Below are 18,042 nucleotides of genomic sequence, written 5' to 3'. Positions count from 1 at the left end.
GTCTAAATGCCCAGGACTCCCCAGCAGTAAGACAAAATTCCGTTCGGTTTCAAATCAGTGCCACGGGGCATATGGTACGTAAAATTTTGACTAGGAGTTTTCAGGGAACATAAAACGGGTTAGATTTTAGAGAAAGGCAACAATTTTCTCAACATTTTTTCTTCCCTAGAATTTTGTCTGAATTCACGAAAAAAAAAAAAAGCCATTCAAACAAAATGTATCTACTAAAAATATACACATTGCATAAAAATTATGTATTATATTAATGAGATAGCCAGAAAGTCAATGATTAGTTGAAGACTACCAACCAAAGTCCTTTGACTTCTGTTTTTGTGACAATCCTTGCTATTTGAGTCTCCATCTATTATAGTTACTGACTGCATGGTAATCAACTGTCGTGACAAACACAAACAAAGGCATGTAAGCAACACAAGCAAAGCACAAAGGCAGACAAAAATGCTATTATCCATTCCCACAATAGACTTTCTGTTTTAAACTCACCATAAAAATGTAATCCCTTTGTCTCTCTTTTACGTCCATTTTTTTTTTTCAAACACAATCCAAGCCGGAGGGAGGAATGAAATTGGACCAACCTCATTTACATGACACACATTGGTAAATCTGATGATAAACATGTGGACAAGTTACTGTTACTTTAAATATATATATTCTATCTATCTATCTATCTATCTATCTATCTATCTATCTATCTATCTATCTATCTATCTATCTATCTATCTATCTATCTATCTATCTATCTATACATATAGTATCTATATGCACTTATTCGCAGAGGCAACTCGTTTAGGTAGATTAGGTTGTCCCTTTCATGAAGCCAAATAATTTAACCAAAATATTTAAAATGTTCCTATTATGATACATGATACGGTGCACTTTTGTGATGCAACAAACAATATCCAAATTAAAGATTGTCCTGCTATTCAATTTTCAATACGGCTTATCCTCAATAGGGACGTGGGTGAGTTGAAGCCTGTCCCAGCTGAAATTGGGCAAAAGCAGGGTACACTAGGGATTGTTGCCAGCCAAATAATAAAGATTATTATTACTATTATTATTATTGCAGTCAAACTCTTCTGAGACCATCAAACAAATATGGTTAAAATTCTTAATCTATGGTTACAGATCAAAAAACACAAATGTACTTGAGTAAAGAACAATTGATTGATTTTTTTTCTTTCATTTCCAACGCAATCACCTGTGACATCAAAGATGTGGTCTCTAGATTAACTATCAAAATAATTTTTGTGTACATATTTCATTTTAATATACTGTATGCAACAATCTAAATCATTGCTTGCCATTTCAGGTAAGCAATACAAAAAAGTGAAAAACCAAAAAGGGGAGGGGTTGTGCACATCCTTTCTGAAGTGGATCAAATTCAAATCTTAGATTGCCTTCTTGGATAATGTGGAAATATTAGAAAAGCCTTGATCTAAAATGGAGCATGGAAATGAAGAGGCAGAGCGAGCCCTGAGGACAGGCAGCAGACACAGTGCTGGGCCAGCCATACATACCTCTGGGAGGCTGCAAGCACAGCCTACCTCTCCTATGTAAATGTCCCATTCTACACATTAGTCATACTGCTTTCACCACACTAAAGTGTGCTTCACCCATCAAACCCTGCCTGCCTCCATGAAGATCCTTCGAATGTTCCACAGATAAACCCCAGAGGCCCTTCCTACCCCTCCACCATCCCCACCTACATAAAGAGTTGCGGCTGATGGGTTATATAGCCGAGATAAATGGAGAACCTTCCGATGGGGAAACATCATTGCTGATGTTGGGAAATTTCTAGTACGAAAAAAAACTAATAATACACTTTCCTTTATTTGCATAAATAACACTTTCTTTTGACTCTGTAAAGTAGAAATTGCTGTGTAACACTGTCATAAAATGTGACAAATATAAGATGGAAGAGAGGATTGGAAAATCGCAAATGAAAATTTACTCACTATCGATCAGGACGAGTATTGACTTTCACCTGGGTTGTAATGCACTCAAGCAGTCTCAGTACCTTAAATTACACATTATGAACCAACACGCTACTTCTATTACCCTCTCAAAGCCTTATGACCTCTGTGTCCCTGCAGCCTCCATCTGCACTTGTACATTCTCTGTTTGTAATGTTACATGGTGAGGACTAATTCATTTTGTGATTAATTGATCTGGGGCTATATGGCTTAATAAAATCCTGTAATTGCTTTAGGCTTAGGACTCAGGAGTTTTAGATACTACTGCTAACCAAATGACCCTATTAGATGTCTCACTTTCCAGAGAGCTCTACACCTCTCAAGATCATTTGTTCATTGTACACTGAAAAAAATGGTGTGTTGGATTTACTTGATTATATTTATTTAGTCAAGTGGTTGTACTCACGGAATCATCTGGATTTAGATAAAATTTTTAAGTGGATGTATGGTATATTTAAAAAATGACTCTGGATTCAGATGACTATTTTGTGCAACCAATTGACTAAATAAAATGGAGTCAATTCAACACACCATTTTTTAGTTTAGTTTAATGTTGACTGAACTGACCACACCCCCTAAAATAGACTTGGGCTCACCAGGTGTGAGGCAAGGCTTTGGGGTATATTTCAATTTTCCGGGGTTTTTGTCTCCCACAGAAAACATATATTAAATGTTTATAAGCTTTTTCTGAGGAAAATGGGAAGTGGTTGTAAAAATATTTTTTGTTTTGCAGCCCTCCTGAGAAATCCTTGACCACCTCATGGACCACCAAGAAAAAAAATCCAGTGCCAGTTAACCAGTCTCACGGACATAAAAAGTGAGTACAACTTAATTTTAATTTACTTAATGGACAGATTCACCACTGAGTTTTCTCAACAGAAAAAATAATATAAAATAATGTAGCATGCTGAATTCTTAGCTTAAACATCCCAATCAGGATAATGTAATTGAGTTTATAAGGAATGGTATGTATTATCTATCACTCCATCTAACAGAGGATCATCTGTATCATCTATTATGTACATTCCTCGCTCATATGTATTCATTAATATGAAGCAAAAGGCTTGTTAGCCTTATTTCCAAGATATGATCTTAAACTCTGTTACAGCACACGGCCACATTCTTATTTATACACATGCCTCACAAGACCACTGGGAGGCTCCGCAGTGATTTACTGCAATACATAAACTAAATATAGAATCAATACGTGTTTCTTTGCTTTTAATGCATGACTGTGTTTTCGGCTCAGTGAGAAAGGAATGAGAAATAATGTGCTTCATTAACTTTGGAACTGGGTAAGAGGGCAGTTTTGAAAAATTTAAAATTGTGAATTAAAGTCTTCTTCTAACTTGCACCCTAAGCAATAATTTAAAACTGTTATTATTATGATTATTATGATTATTATGATTATGATTATTATTATTATTAGTAGTAGTAGTAGTAGTAGTAGTCGTCGTAACATTAACATTATTTATTGCAGATAGTCGTAGTCCGGTGATTAGATTGGAGGTATGTTGCACACATCAAATAGGCGACAAAACCTGACAGTAATAGGTCCGCTTTTGTTTGGATTGAAATAATAGACGAATGCCTAAAAAATGTAAAGATTCAAGTTTTTTTTTTTCAAAATGATGCATTGAATGTATGATGTGGGATGTCACATATACATCAGCAAAATTTATTGTTCTTTGGTCTCACTTTTTTTTGTAATGGTTGTGATGTTTCTGTTAACATATGTGCAGTATAATACCTAATTATTCTTCAAGTAATTCTAGCCACACCTACAATAGCCACTTTGCCCTGCAAACACCCGTTCCAGTTTCCTCACCATTATATGACTTTCAGGTGTGATCAAAGTTCAGTAGTTTTATTTCATTTTTTTGTATGTTTTTAGATGCTGTACATTGCTCAACTTCTCTTCACAGGCATATGACAGTTATGGATAATTGTCATTTCATACCACACATGTATATAACAGTTATTGATAAATATCATACACGATCTGTGTACAACCGTTATGGATAAATGTAAATGTATCTAAAAAAACATTACCTGTCCATTAGATGAATAGCCACTGTATCTGTTCGAGATGAGGATGATAATATTGATTGATTGATTGATTGATTGATTGATTGATTGATTGATTGATTGATTGATTGATTGATTGATTGATTGATTGACTTTTACAACTGACTGATGTAGTTGCACCAATTGCCGTTATGTAATCTTATGGGTTTTTTTCTTAATTCTCTTTAATTGTACAAATATCACACAGTTGCCCAACCTCACAGACTCCTTCTCTAAAAAATTTTGCACTAACACAGTGCATATGTCAATGAAAATCCATAGCGGGTTAATCTCCCTGCAATGGATACATGAACACTTTATCCAAAGCTGCATATCACCTGGGGTCGATTCATTGTATGTCAGGGGCAATATTAGCATTCATATTAGTTGCTCTGCCCATGTATGATATTTGTCACTGCAAGCCCTTTAGCGCACCAACACAGTTCGGGGGGGATGCTTATCTCATGAGCCATAAATTAGAGGATGAATTTCCTCCAAAACACTGAAGGCAAAGGATGGAGTCATTGTGCTGTGTGGTGTTTTGACACAGTAATGACACATGTTTTACAATCAGCCCCTTCCCCTTTTCATCGGGAGGAGTGGACCTGTCCACTCCTGCCAGAGAGAAATGGCCCTTTCGGACATTACCGCTTTCTCCCGGGGGAGATATAAATGAGCGGCAATTGGGGCGGGGGGGGGGGGGGGGCTGTACAAAGAAGACAGTAGAAGTGGAGGATTTCTTTGCAAACATTGAAAGGAGAGTGTAAGCATGCAGTGTGCAGTGGTTCTCCAAGACAGGCTCTCTTTCTTGGTTCCTTGTGATAAATACACAAGATGGAAAAGTTGCTTAAAGTGAAGGTCACATTTGAAGGAAGTACGATCTTGGAAAACATCTACCCAGTATCCCTCTCTCTGGCGTTCTCTTCGCTGGGCTCGTTATGTCTTGCACTCATTACAAGAGAAGCCATACAGTGCTGGTTGGGAGAACGTGCGATGAGCCTTGGGAGATATATCCACTGGGAGGGAGAAAGGTAGACTGAAGGGGAATAGATAAAAAAAATGCTGACTGCTCTTCAAAGGAGGCAAAAATAATTGAAATGGTGGATGTGTGTGTGTGCACATGTGTGTGTGTGTGCATGTGTGTGTGCATGTGTGCGCCCCTGTGTGTGTGTGGGGGGGGTTGGAGGCGGAGTTGGAGATTGAGTGGCTCCATGTTGGAGTTGGTCATTAATTGAGGAGGAATGTGAAACACTGTGTGGTCCTCGGTAGACACAGAAGGGGAGATTGATAGAGGAAACGGCGTGATAAAGATATGAGAGAAGGAAGAGAGGTAGTGGACAGGGGAAAAAAAATAAAAAAGTGAAGGGAACATTGTTGCAGCGGCAGAAAGACGGAGGGAGGGAGAAAGAGAGTTCAAAGTGTGCCCAGACTGAGTCCTGTCCTCGCCGTGTCCTTCCTCGGGCCCCCAGTCATGCATCGCTCATCTTGTCACATTGAACTCCAGATGCTCCTACCCTGGAGAATGCTACGGCTGCGGCCATTTTTCTTCATTCTCACTAACAATTTGGTAATGAAATATTGATTTTTAGTTAGATTCATATTGATGCCATTAGCTTTGCATTGATAAATCACATTTGGCCGCTTGTCTAGTGTGGCAGAGCACGAGCGAGGGCAGAGAGATTACAATCAAAGCCACTGATGTGTTAATTTGATGGATATTTCCTCTTTCACATCCACCCCGCCTCCCTTTCTTTCTTTATGTTCCACTGCGTTTCATAACATTGTGGTTTTTTTTTTTTTTTTATTACAAAGCACCCGTGAGGATATTTATGTCCATGTCCATTTCGCTTGAAATAGCCTTTCAGCCAGGCTGCCTGTGGCAATACTGCAGTTTTAGAGTCATTTCATCTCTTAGGCCAAACAAGGATACAGTATGAGGGACTCGTCAAATTGGCAAAACAGGAGACGGCCTGATGCTTTGACACCAACCAAAAACAGCAACAACACAATTTATGAGAGGCCTTTTTGCATGTGATCATTACAATCTCTGCAGGAGGAAATATATAAATTTCATTCAGTTTCTTCAATTTTCATTACCAAAGAAATGGGCAATATATGTGAGAGCAGCAGCAGCTCTCAGGGTGCAATTTTTAGAAGGGATTCATTTAAATGCCTCAAAATGTTACCGCTCTCTTAAGCATTTCACATGCAAGGTTGGGAGGATATAACATCTGAGAAACAGTGGAATCATTTTCCAGATTAGGGCGTTTTTTAAATGAGTCTCCTGCCACAGCTTCGCCTTCCAACTGCAATATGCGTCTGCACACAGTCATCTTAATGAAAGGAAATGATAGCGTTCACTTTAATGACGCGGAGTTCAAGGACTGCTTATTGTTCCGAGAAAAGGCATCTTTTTTCACAGTAATATGAGTCTGTCTTTCTTTCTACCCCATCTTGCACAAGTGCAATTTCATTTTGAGAAACAGACACTGAAGGTTAAATGCACTATATAGGTTGTCAAAATATGAGTGAATTCAGTGTTTGGCAGCGATATATTGATAAAACCCTCTTACATTTATCATTTTTTTGAAAATGTCTCTGCAATTATGCAAAATGGAACATAATTCAAATTTCAATGACACTTGAGCTATCTTGGTTTATGTTGGTTATAAAGCAATTATATGGCAAAAACACACTTCACATCCAGTGGATATTTCTTAAAAGGAATGGCAATCATATTTTCCGCATGTTTACTGAAGAAACTGCCAGTTTTAATGTGTTATCTCATTCAGACTATTGTTAGGAGTAAGTCTCCTCCCATGTTACTTCTGCAAATATTTTTGGTCCAAATTTGATTATGTTTTGTAGAATGACAATGACTGGCATTAAAAGGATGACGTTGATGAGCAGGCGTCTTGGGTCGCGCTGGCATTTAGTTGAGATGAAATTAAAGTCCAGAGTTATGGCTTCTTTAGGGTTGTGCATTGTTTCTTTGAACCCATAGTGGCCCCTGCCTTTCTTCTGTCTGGATCATAAGGACCAAAAAGGCTATTTGGTGAAAGGCCAGTTAGGTCCAAATGGGGCTGGTGGAAGAAAACTGTCTCCTCAGGCCTTGAGTACAATTTCAAAATGAGCAAGATATCTTGACATTCGTAATTGGCCACTTTACAATTTGGCGCCATCTGTATGAGTCAGTTTCATCTTTTGAAATAAAGTGGAAAATCTGCACACAGAGCCAATAATAAGATCCATTTTTTGTTAGATGTTTGTGCATTCAACGCTGATATTGGTTTGACTTGGTGCTATACTATTGCTTACCCTATTTGCTTTGATTTATGCTGAATGTGACCATCTTTGAAAATCAAGAATATTCAAATTGACTCAGGTCATTTTTGCAAGTATGTCACAACCACAACAATAATCGAGGAACACAAAGCTGAACCGTATTAGCATAATGGTTACATTGCAAAATGAGCAACTTTTAGAACATTGCCATTGTGTCCAGAGGAGGTGAAATACAATTCATTGACATACATCAAATTATCCATCCATCCATCCATCCATCCATCCATCCATCCATCCAACCATCCAACCATCCATCCATCCATTCGGCCTGTCTGTCTGTCTCTCAACACAACTGATCGAGGCAGTAGTTCTTTTCTGCTAAATGTTTCCTCCTTCAAAGAGAGTAAATTGTGTTCTGTCTCGTCTTTCTCCAAACAACTGTGCCTCAACTCATCCAGCTGTCAGGCCCCTGACGTTTACAGAAGGCACCACAGTCATTAGCCTAATCAACAACAACAAGTACACATATCAATGGGAGGTAAAATGGCTGGTGTTATGGTGCAGCAAGCGCAATTTGAAGTGAAACACAGTCAAGACTATGAAGATGAATGTGGTCTTCAGAAGACACACTTTGCCGCGGCTGACCCTCATGCTGTCTAACAGTCATGTGTCAACCACTGTGACTTTGCAATTCCTGGAAACAACATTCTATTAGGACTAAATGTGAGGGTCCAACATCAACTCCATTTGCAAAAGGCCCAACAGAAGATGTGCTTGATGTGGCTACTGAGGAAGCACATGACCTGCCACAGGGGGGGGGGGGGCTTCAGTTCCACACAGCCTTCATTGAATTTGTTGTTCATCCATCAGTCTCGTTTGACGTTGTCGGGGAGAAGGACAAAAATTGACTGTAAGAACTGCTTACAACTGCTGAAAGAATTACTAGATAGTGATGGAAATTCCGCTTCCTTAGAGAACCGGCTCTTTTGGCTTGGCTCGCTAAAATAAAAAAATAAGAAAAGCTCTTTAAGATAACAGACTTCTCTTTAGATTTTTTTGTCTAAATTGATTTATTGCCCCCAAAAAATGCCTATGGATGTAAAAATGTCTGCAGTGTTTCCTATATGCATTTATCTATTGGCTCAAAAATATTCAAAACAAAAACACCTCCTCTATTTACAGCTGAACTTTTGGTTCTTAAAGCTTTTCATTTCACTCTACGAAACACATTTAAAGGGAATCAACACATAATCACAGCAAAACACAATACAAAACATATACAATATAAAAGAAAAGAGGGAAACCCCCAAATCCAGATAATTTGACTAGAATTAACATCGGCAGTGAGAAACACTGAGTAACTCAATTTCTTCTGTAGGGAATTATCTGCCCTGTTTTGGTGAATATCATCAGGAGGGACTTGTGTTATTACCATGCACCACCACACCATGCATAATCTTTAGCAGTAACAGATGAAGATCATGTAAACGCTCATTTCATGTTGTGGTCAAAAGGCTCATGCATGGAGTAACGCGCGATTTCGAACTTTGTGCTTGTTTTACAAACACACTTTTATATCAATCAAGCAAAAACATGCAGGTTTACCTCAGCCTACAGTTCTAACGTGTTTGTATTGCTGATGAGTAATAATAATTAATAACAGCACAGACACAATAAATAGTTTTTCCATTTTCATTGTATTAATATTGTTGCTATTATGTACCAAGTTTTCCTTTGTTTTTGGAGCACATACAGTGGTTAGCACTGTGTGGGAAGTAGTCGGGTCGATATAAGATTAAGGGTATGGATGGGCCCGTCTGCTATAAGGTTAATAAGATTGTGACCATCCTCTTAACAAAACGCAACCTACTTTATTACTCAGTACCTCTACCGTACTGATACGCCTCAGAGCTTTTGTGATTGCTCATTGCCTCACCGTCTCCAGCAAGAGTTCAGAAAGTAGCGACTATTAATGAATAGTTGTCACTCTGTTACATGACCAATGTCGTCTTTGCCATGATCTGGCTGTTAATTCAGGTTTGATTTAAGAAATACATTTCATTTTTTCCTAGTATTCCTTGTGTCTCGTTACGATATTGTGCTTAGTGTCCACCTGGGCTTGTGAACTTGGGCCCTGAGCTCCCTCCAAACCTTTGTGTCTTGTCTAGTTGTCCCATGAGTTTGTATTTAGGACCTTTCAGTCATTGTCATTGTTGCGTTTTGTTTCAAAACAGATTGCTCTTCATATCCGATTATCGGGTTGATTGTCCGCACTGTTTTTAGTAAGTGTCCAAATTGGATTTGGCACTATTCAGAGTGGGCCACATTATTGACCCATCTGACAGGTTGCTGTGGCAACAGGGTCGGAGCAGAGGAGTCATATGTGACATCATATAATTTAGACAGTGTAAACACACAAAATACTTTCATTAATAGACTTGTATTCATGCTGTCACACTTTGCTTGTATCTCCTCATGGACCAATAGGGCAATCTGTTTCCTCCTCTGTCTAGGGACTGCTGGTTAGAATTTCTTCATTGTTTTTCCTTTCTTTACAGCTCTGTACTTTGATTGGGGCTCTCTGGATGGTGCACTGGCGAATTGGGTCTTGTGCCATGATGAGTGACATCACAGACATTCAAATCAGATTAATGTGTTTGGAGCTGTTCAGACTGATACGCATCCTGTCCAAATCACATATGAAACTAATATGGTTTTGATCCATCTTGCAAAAATCATTTCATGTGCTTTGTGACTATTCAGACTACAAAAGAGCTATCCAGTTTCATTTTGGATGGACTAAAAATCATATTTTGACTGGCAGTCTGAACAAGACTTGAGACACTCTAGACAAATTTCAGCTTCAAATTTTGTGGGAACACTTTTGACACGAGCCTTAAACTGCATGCACTGTGCCCCAGAGCCTAAAGACAAAGCATAGTTGGAAAAGTTTGGTAAGAACCTGAGAGCCTCAATCCCATCAAACACTGTTGGAATGAACTTCAGTATTTGACCAATGCCTTCACAAATGTTCTTGTAGAAAGAATGGAAACTGCAAAGAGCTTGCGTACTTCACATTTTCTCCAGGTTCTGTAGACATAATGAGCACACCTCATGACTTTTGTCCATATGGTGTTCAGCAAAGCTATAACGTTTCGCTAGATAGCACCAAGAAACGTTTTTTTTCTCGTGAGAGTTGACCCCTCATTCAACCACAAGCGAAACACCTCAATTTAGATTCCTTGTGTTCTGATCAATGCGTCTTTATGTTGCATTGCCCTTTACGATATTGTACTACCACGCTCTTTATTACATTAATGCCTTTCCAGTGATGTCATCCTGAGGTCATCCTCAGAAAGAGGCCCTGTCAAGTGGCGTTTTGATTGGCAGAGACCTCATTGAGGTTCGGCCAATGGCGACCCGGCGTGGCAGCTGGTTGTCAGGAGGAGCAGACAGGCAGGGATGGATCTTCGTTAGCACCTCAGTCTGAGCAACGGAATCGATAAGTATACCCCACAAGGCGTGTACCCTTGGCCAGTCCGGAGAGAGGGAGACAGCAGTGCTCACACTCACTCAACGGCTCCAATGCTACAGCTCACAGCCGATAAATGAGAGTGAGAGAGAGAAGGGGGACGAGGTGGTGGGGATCTGAGGAGAGAAGACAGAGCAGTCAAACATTTCAGGGCCCTCCATTCCAGCGTAATGAAGCATAGCAAGAGAATATACCCTTGCAACATTTGATAAAGATGGGCTGACACACGAGTCCAAATAGGTTCCTCTGTACGCCAGCACGTCTATCCATCAATGCTCAGTTTTACAGGAAGGAAAGGAAGGGAAGGCGAGGCCAGTGAAGGGGAAGGGTGCAAATATAAAGTAAAAAGAGAACAAATTGATTGACAGTGAGGAAGTGGATGGGGAGGCCGGGATAGAAAGAGAGATGGAGTGAGAGGGAACAGAGTGAAGTGAGTGTGCCTTGGCAGCTGGTTCTGGATCCTATCAAGGCCGATTGGTTGGTGAATGAGGCTCAGGAGGCCCGTGTCCTTGTAGCCACCCGTTTGTTTTCCACCCGCTCGCTCGCTCGCTCGCTCACTTCACTCCTGCAGTGAAAGACAATAAAGAAGCGAATGAGTAAACGTTGCACATTTTACGTTCTCATCATCCTCGTGCTCTGTCTCTCCATCTGTTACTCCCTCACCAACACCGTAAAACGAAACGGTGTAAAGAAAAAAGAGCTAACTGCGTGTGCCTGCAGCCACCCACCTATTGGTCATGTTTGTCATGGACTCTGACAAACATTCAAACACGTTTGTGTGTGCAAGACGGCACACTTCTGCCTCGTCCGCTGCAGCCAATAATTTTACTACTAAAACCACCAACCTGAAATCATTGCATAAGTGGTTATGAAATTCGAAGGTAGTATTGCTCCGATGATCTCATCTGGTTGAATAGATAATATTTATGATCCTGCTCATCATTGATTTTGCAGGTAATAAATGTTTAAGCTTTGTGCACTCTGTCGTTATTCCGTACCACCACCACCACCATGCCATCTGTTTAACTAATTAAGTGAAAACAATAACACCAGGTCGCCACCATTACCTACTTCGGCACCAACATTTAATGGAAGACTTGTCCCATGACCCACCTCTCCACAAAGTTTTACCTAAATTGGTTCAATTGTAATCCTGCTTCTATATATGCAAACCTATCGCGACATTAATAATACTGAAATATTATCGAGAACTATTATTTTTGCTGCTTCAAGCAAATTCATAATCTTTAAGCTAAAGAGTAAAGTAAAAGGAAATCTGGAGAAGCAACACAACAAATAAGTCTTTGTCCATAAAACAACAAGGCTGCGAGTCATCCCCTGGAGGTTGTATGCTGGGCCTAGTGCCTGCTGGCCGACCAGGTACGCCACTTTCCTCTCAAGTCGTGGCTTGATTAATGAAATCTTAACGGCAGGCCAGACACAAATATTCATCACCTGGCTGCCCCTATTGTAATGCATGTGGAGAAGTCGGAGCGTGACAGAGGAGAGGGGAGACGAGAGACGGCCCACAGACAAAACACAACATGGGGCACGGGGATTATTACCAGGCCTACGGAAACAGCGCTTTTTGTTCTCCACAACAAAATGGAGGCATGTGATTTATGGACAGCCAGCATCTGTTTGGAGCTAAGGGAGACACAGATTCATGTCTGCTATTATGGGCTGTCCATGTTACCAGGGTGAGAATTTGAAAAGGGGTGGGGTGAGGGTGGGTGGGGGGGGCGCACTGTCGTAAAGAGCAAGACCTTTTGGGAAACTACACTGTGTCAATCCCTTGTCGTACTGTGAATCTGTGACACTGTGGAGTGTGGGTAAGTCTTGTATTACATTGTATATCACAAACAGATGTAGCCCTACAAGGCACCCGGGGGTGTACTGTTGGAGAAAGCGCGTGTGTGTGCGTGCGTGTATGTGTGTGTGTAACTGAAAATGAGGCTTGCACATATTAAAGTTTTAATCCTCAACTGATAATGTGCTATCAGGCAGAGAGGATGAACTCTATTGTAACGTCACTCCTTGCAATAAATAAAACGCTGCAGTTGAGATTGATAAGATCATTTTGATTTATGATGTGCATAAATGCATGCAAGACTTTCAGGATTTTCCGAGATTGTTTTGAGGGGAAAAAGAGGGACAAAGAGACACATTACAGAGACGGCGAATGAAATCGGCAAGCGGCGGAAGTGAGACAGAGTGCAGTCGACAGTGAGGGAGATTGTGTGTCGCTGTGTGCAGTGTACCATTGACTCCTGCATGCTCTCAGTGATAAATAGTGTCAGGTTAGGCTGCTCTCAGTGGCAGGTTTCACACTGTCAATGCTATGGCTGTGCGGAGCGCAAGGCCCTGAAATGTTTTAACACCCATCACTGATCCCTGTCAACCTACATACACGAACACACATGACATTAGGCGCCACAACTGCTATGTGTTGCGCACACATGTGTGTAGACGCACATGTGTGCGCTTGTGAGTATGGTTGTGCTTCTGCACCAACGTGCCCTTACTTTCTTTTTGTGCAGAGCATCATCTTGCCGTATGCTGACTGCTGGAATTTTTTCTGACTATCTTCACCACAGCTTTAGCACACAATTATAGCAATGTTCTCCTTTTCTTTTATTTCTTGCAAGCAAGCAGCAACAAAAGTAAAACGTGCTTCATTATTCACATTGTTGTTTTTTACCTTAGAACAATGTTGCACATTTAGAAACGGAACGGTGCTCACATAAAAATTAGCTCTTCCATTAAATGAGGACGACAGTAAGGCTTTGCAAATTTGCAATTCACGTTTTGCTGTTTACCAAGCCTACAAAACCAGCCACTTCGGCTAAGACAGAAACAATCTAGAAATTTCATTATACCTACATTAATTCTATTGCGCAAGAAATTGATATTTGTTTAATGATATTGAGTAATTTACTGTACAATATGCAGTATGATTAACAGCCCTTATTGTCAGCTCACGAAAATGCAGGTATGCGGCACAGAACAACATTTTAGAGGAATGTACGTGTCAAATGAACAATGGAAGTTCTGGCAAAAACACCACCTCAGCTACTGTATATGTGGGGAAACACAACCTGATGCAAGAATAAGCCCATGTGATTTAGAGCTGCTAAATTCCTGATTTGATCTGGTTCTTCATTTTTTTTAAAATATCTGTAAATTATAAGTCTGAGATCTCTAACAATAATAACAATAATAATAAGAATTGTAATCCACTGTAATGAGATATATATCTTCATATTACATATGGAATAAATATGGTTAAATAGGTGTTTGTTATGTAACATACATAACTATGTATATTCTATGATGATGATGACGATGATGATTATTATTATTAAGCAGTCACCAGTGAAATCAAATTGCTGCTCTCATCACCTACCTACAAAATCAGACAAGTTCAGCTGCTAATGACAAATTATGTTAATTATAACTCGGCAGCATGGTGGACAGGTGAGAACATCCGTCACACAGTTCAGAGATCATAAGTTTAAAGCCGCAGGACAGGCTTCCAATGTGGCTTTTGAATGTTTTCCCTGTGCCTTCGTGGGGTTTCTCTGGGTACTTTGGGTGCCTCCCACATGACCAAAAGATGCATGATACGTTAAATGAAGACTCCATAGGTGTAAAAGTGTGTGTTAGTGGTTGTTTGTCAATGTGTGCGCTGCGATTGGCTGGAGACCACTCGAGTAAAAGTTGGCTTGAATGCCAGCAACCCTGGTGAAGATATAGACAATTGATGGATGGATGACCTGTAAGACCAGACTGGCGTGTATTAAGTGTTGAATGTTTTATTAATTCTTTCTTGTCACCATCTATTATCAGGGTTTTGCTTTGTTAACAAAAACAAAACAATTTGGGTTTTGTGTCTTACGTGAAGTTGCGGAGACAGGATTTTAAGAGGTTTGTGATTTTCCTTTAAAGATTTGCTACAGCAATGTATTTGTTACCTTTGTTTGAAAAGATGACCGAATCAGGTTGTAGCACACATGGTTGAATGATAACAGAACCATTTATCCATTTTCAATTTAGTTTCGGCTTGATTGAGTTTGAGTTTTTTTCATGTCCATCCCTTCCACAACAATAGTGGGAATCGGCTCAATAGCTTTTGCATAATCCTGCCTAACAATCGAACGGTGGTGAATAGAAAACAAACCTGCATGCATTTTAAAATAAATCTATGTTTTTATTTTTAATAAATGGTCGGATATCTTAATTTGTCGCTTTGTCATGAGACGTAAAATGGTCACAATGGTATGCGACGAGGAGAAAAATAGTAAGTTGTCTGTCTGAATCGCTAAAAAGGGTGAAGAAACTACTTTCTAGTGCCATACACAGTGTGGGACTATATATTGAATGAAGGGTTAGGGAAAATGGTTAGAGAAGGGTGGACATTCCGACACAGTTTGAGAATGAAGGGCTCTCTTGTGTCAGACAAAATCAATATGTCACTCGAGCAAATTTCCTTTCCCCGAGTTTCCCCCCTGTCCAGCTATTTGTTTTTAATGCTGGCATAGACATATAGGTTGGGGAAGGCAGGTATGCCAAACAGTATAAACTACACCTCCTGACAAACATTCGAAATTGAACTTTCATTCATTTTTTGGGTGTCAGCCTCAACTTTCCTGGGCTTTGTTATGAAGAGGTAGTGCTGTGAAACCCTCCATTCCTCAAATATAGTGCACACCTTTTTGAATGTGCACACATCTATCTATGTCTTTCTAAGCTTACATTTATCACCAAGAGCTTTGTATTTGAATGATCCCCTAGATGAATTACCCAGACCAGTACATGCACAGCATTTAGAATAGATGGATGTTTTTTTGTTTTTTTTTTATCCTTTGGGAAATTAGAGTCCCTGACTCAGAACCTAGTATCCCAGTAAAATCATAAATAATCCCACATTTACCAACGTACACTTAACCCAAAGTATTAACACAAGTGTTTTTACTGATGCTGGTCAGTCAGTAGCGGAATATGCATGCTGTATAAGCACATAGTATTTTACAACATCAAAATGCTTATCACGTAACATTAAAATGAATGTGTTTTGATGTATATTTCCACTCTTCCTACTTCAATTTGTGTTATAGTTGTGATTGGCACATGACACATCTATTTACGAGGTATAGATTTGAAATAGCTTCAGTTTGAAGCGCTGCCAAAAGAAGGAGGCCATTGCACAAAGCACAAACCTCTTTTTGATGACATAAAAAAAATCCCTTGTGAGCAATCATCTTTGTGTGTTTGGTCAGAGTCGGTTTCACACGGTATTCGGCTCCTCCTCCTCTGCTCTCTCTGCATCGACCCGGGGTGATTTCCATGAGAATCAACGTGGTGATTAATCACAGTGTTCCTCCACTCCCAGATGTCATTCAGGACCTTTTAAAGACATCACTGTTCTGTGATGTTTATGGGAGAAGAGAGATATGAGCTTGGAAGCCCAGCCCAAAGACCCTCGTGCAAGCTCCCTCCGGGACACTCATACAGTCAGTCAACGTACTACTGTCCTGGATCACCCTGGAAACAGTCGCACCCCATCCTCTCGGGACCGTGACTATCAAAGCTGGATCTGACTGACAGCCGCACTCAAGATTGACGATGTCTATAAAATATTTGAAAGACGAGTTCCACATACATCCTCTCTGGTGCTCTGGACTTTTCATTGTCTCTCAGGGAATGAGCTCGACCGCCTGCTGGGATTCTAAGCTTTTAAAAGATCATTTATACCACTTACAAAGTATGAAAGAGCGCAAAAATGCACCCCCCTGAGATGTTATATGTCTTAAAACAAGATATCAGTTAAAAGGGGGACTCGAGGAGAGGCTGTGAGCAGCATGGTGGGTATTTTGGGTGGTCATTTACTTGCCATATCAATGGGGGATTAACACAACTAGGATATATGTTACAGATGTATCTACAGATTTCAAACACAAGAAAACGTCTCGGCTTGAGCACAGTCTATTCCAAGACCAATGCTGATTAGCCAGAAGCTGGAGAGCAATCCTGATTATTTGATTCAGGAGTGTTGCAGCAGGGAGAAAGCGTGCAAGACACTGGTCTCCGAGAACCAGGATTGAAGACCCCTGATGTAGAATATTGTTTTCTCACAGAAAATAGTGAAAATGGAATTCATCAATTCCTATGTCAAACTTACAAGCATGAAAGATTAAGTTAATGTTCTGGCAATGTTTCAAGTATTATTTAGTATAGAAGATAATTATTATTAAACATTGTATTGGATTCAGTTAATCATCTTGACATGCTTTTGGAATGTAACAGAATCTTTGGCACTGTCTCCAAGTAATTAGTCATTATGTAGGCATATTCAAACCTCATGGTTAGTATATGAGGTGTGTCACAAAAGTTGGTATCAGCAAGGATATATTTCAAGTCTATACATGTAATCATATAAGTAATTCCTTTGGAGTTCATGACTGTGACCTTATCTCTCTGCCACTGTATGTTTATCAAACAATGTATTCCTTTTTTATTTTGGAGACTTGGTTGGGGAAAACCTTGGATTGGCTAGTAAAAACCTTCTTGGTTTTTGAACATTTTGAACATAGGCACAAATAAACACAAGGGATATTGAAGATAGGCACAAGTACACACAAGGGACTCAGAAATATCAAACACAAGCTAAACGCAGCATGTGGAGTTAAAAGTTGAAAAACCCAAAGCTGTAACGGGTCGCAGCTAATGAAAGGGAAAGCACAGGTTTCCAGCGACATCTGAGCGAAGGTGGTGGGTGGAGGGGTAAGCGCCATTTAAAGAGTTTAGTGAAGTCACAGACGTGTTAATAAACAGTTATTGCCATCCTGGGTGGTGAAGTTCATGAAGGATGGAATGAAACGAGAGGGCTGACGGGGGCTTCGGGTGGTGCAGAAGATGTTGCCGAATGCGGTGCATTGCGATGTGGGGGAAGGGGTCGGGATCATGGTAGTCAAACTGCTGTTTCCTTCTGGTTAGAAGAAAGGAGTTAATGACACCCTAGAGCTTCCAACCCCCACCCGCCGTTCCTCCCTCTCTTTTATGGAGGGGGAGCGACATGCACAGCCCTTTCAGAGGTGCTAAGGCCAGAGAGACAGCCATGCCATCCCACCACCCGGCGAGCGGCAGGTTCAGACAAAAAGGAAGGAG

General features: G+C 40.2%; 1 long non-coding RNA gene across 2 annotated transcripts in view; it reads left to right on the top strand.

Annotated features, from left to right (window-relative positions):
* LOC148392315 (uncharacterized) overlaps positions 1 to 17,263 on the top strand; it is a 98,246-nt gene extending 80,983 nt beyond the window's left edge. Inside the window, exons 2-3 of one of the 2 annotated variants that reach the window (XR_015860729.1) lie at positions 2,725 to 2,808; positions 16,268 to 17,263. This is a non-coding gene — a long non-coding RNA (uncharacterized LOC148392315). Of the gene's footprint in view, positions 1 to 2,724; positions 2,809 to 16,154 lie in introns of both variants that reach the window. The other variant, XR_015860728.1, reaches the window with a different exon arrangement.
* Positions 17,264 to 18,042: the final 779 nt, after the last annotated feature.

The sequence above is a fragment of the Syngnathus floridae genome, chromosome 10 (assembly GCF_059516105.1).
Source record: "Syngnathus floridae isolate MCC-2025c chromosome 10, RoL_Sflo_1.0, whole genome shotgun sequence".
In the NCBI taxonomy this organism is placed as follows: domain Eukaryota; kingdom Metazoa; phylum Chordata; class Actinopteri; order Syngnathiformes; family Syngnathidae; genus Syngnathus; species Syngnathus floridae.
Note: the sequence above shows the minus strand (reverse complement) of the source record. Positions and strands in the feature narration are given on the sequence as shown.